Here is a 2,784-nt window from a genome sequence, read left to right as displayed (position 1 = left end):
AAAAAAAAAAAAAATAATAGATTATGTGTAAAATAGGATTGTTACAAATAAAATAAACTTTTTAAATTTATTTATTTAGTGTGATTTAAAACTATACAAGTAATAAATAAATATGTTGTATGTTTCATTTACATTTGAAAATTTTGGGAAGGAACCACTCATTGGTGGTACTTCAAGCATTAATTTAAATTAGGTCCCGTGGCCATCTACTTTTCAGACGCCTCGGAGCGTTATCAGGGATTGTTAAGGATAAAAGATTAAGAATTAATGGGTTAGGATGGGTAAGGAGTTTGGAATGAAAAGACGTGTGTCTGTTTTTGTCCACATCTGCAACGAATGGGATGTTAAGGTCTTTGTGGATGAGTTTATTTGTAACGTAATAAGGAGAATCAAGGATTGGATGCGGGAGGAATTTTATGGCTTGGTAGAGCACCAGAGCTCAATTCTATATGTCCAAAGTGGTCTGATTATAGTAGTGTATACATATTTTTTGTAATGAAATAAAATACAATTTTATATAGTTTAATTTTTAAGGAAGTGCTGCGCCAGAGTGGTAAGACACTGTACTACTAACTCCAAGGACGTGGATTCAAATTCGGCTGTGGAAGATAATTATTTTCTGTAACGCTGTAGCCTTGAGTCAACTCTGTGTTCTGGAGTCCTTCTGGAATCCATTCAGCCTCATAAAGTGGGTATCCTTAATTGAGGAAAATCTAGTGGTTAAGAGTGATTTAGAAAAAATAAAAAATTGTTCTAAAAACAATGCTTCTTTACAAAGTACTGAACCCATGGCTCTTCATGAGTATCAATTAACACTATTAAACATATCTGATCCTTTTTTCCAATTATAAAAAAAAAGTCAACATCTCTTACTATGTACCAAGAACACTCCACCCAGATTTTACTAAGAATACAGAATTGATATTGAAGGTGAATTCTTTATGCAATTAGATAATAATTCATGATAATAAATGCGATAATTTTCGGTTGAATGTATTTAAATTCATTTTAGTTCTTAATAAGATTCTTTGAAATATTGTATTTAATCATTTTTATTAATTGTATTTTATTAATATTGTTAACGATGGGAATATTTTATTTTTTAAAATAAGGATAATTAAAGATTCTTTAGAGGAAAAATCCTCATTTAACCAGTGTTAGACTATTTCAATGCTAATAAGGCCTGCCTGTAATTAAAGATCATTCAATTGTTTTGAGACTAATCAAAATCTTTTTGATATTTATATATAAATATATTTTTTCAAAAATCCAACATTTTATACGAACAACTAGAACTTAACATGTGAGTTTATTTTGTCAAATATCATAAAAACAACTACTCCAACAAAGATAAACATTATTAACTATTTTGTAGTAAATTTAACTAGCTTTAATTTGAGTGCAAACAGACATGTGTACGTCTAATGGTTTCTGAAATAAAGTTTTTCATAAATCAAATTTATTGTACGAACAACTATAAATTAATTTATTTTAGCAAATATCATTAAAAATAGTATTCTTATGACGGTAAAGGTCATAAACTACTTTATAGTACATTAGACTAGCTTTGATTTGAGTGCTAACAGATATTTGTACGTCACATAGTTCCTGAGATATAGATTTCTCGAAATAAATTTACTAACTACTGATATTTCAGTACATTTTTATGAAATGTTGCTTTTTAAAAGACTATATCTCGAGAACTATTGGACGTAAATAGTTCTATTAGGGCTAATATTTCAGCAAATTTACTTTTATTTAAATAATGTTCTCTTAGATGTTTTAGTGTTGTTGGTTGTTTTAAAGATATAGAGTTCCGAATGAAAAATTATTTTTTTTTTAAGATTTTGAAAAAGCCGGAATTTTTTATTTCCCTTACCTATACTTGGCAGACAAATTAGTTTTGACTAGTAATTATACATAGTTTTCATTAAAGTAATCAAAAATGGGGGTGAAATAACTACCATTTTTTGTTCCTGACTCTTGCACTATGTACACAGACCAATTTGCGAGAATCGATTATTTTGACTCCCCTTAGAATACCTTCAAAAACTGGAATTCGTATTTCAAATTTTGGTAAGCGAAAGTAAAAATAATTAACGCGTTTCGGATAACGGGAACATATAAGTTCGTTTCTCAATCCTACTGCGGTAAATAAACTGTATAGGAAGTGGGGATATTTCAAGGGAGTGGGTCTTAGACTGACAGCCTAACAAAATATTTACTAGAGTGCAGACGTCTGCTGACTGGAAGGACGTTGAAGAATGCATCCCCACTTTGTTCGAATCCAGTCCCAACGACTTCTCCTCTCAACTAGAAAAATAACTGAGGAAATTTACAACTAATTTTATCCTTTTATGGAAGACTTGTTTAGTTTAATTATACTATTGAACTTAATTTTTTCTTTTTGTTGTCTTTATTTGTCTTAATTAATTTTTCTTTGTTAAGGGAACAGTAAACAGTCAAGTGACGGTGCTAATGAGTTAAACAGAATGAATTCCTATTTAAATTTAAGACATCATGAATATGACAAAAAAAAATATAGATAATTAGCAAGGAGATTAGGGAAAAAAAATATTTCTGAATATGAGGAAAGAACTCTGATACGTTGAAGAAAAATGAAGGATAAATTTCATAAAAATTAATGTCCTCTAATTTTGTTTTTCAATGACGGAAGCCTCAATTTTAAAATTTATTTATTCTTACATAAATGACCATTAAGAATTGTCACCGAATGATTAAAATTCAGGTAATTCTTTAGTCAATAATAGAATAAATTATATA

This window comes from Halyomorpha halys, unplaced genomic scaffold (assembly GCF_000696795.3).
Source record: "Halyomorpha halys isolate HHAL.00 unplaced genomic scaffold, Hhal_1.1 Scaffold263.1, whole genome shotgun sequence".
NCBI classification, from domain to species: Eukaryota; Metazoa; Arthropoda; class Insecta; order Hemiptera; family Pentatomidae; genus Halyomorpha; species Halyomorpha halys.
Note: the sequence above shows the minus strand (reverse complement) of the source record.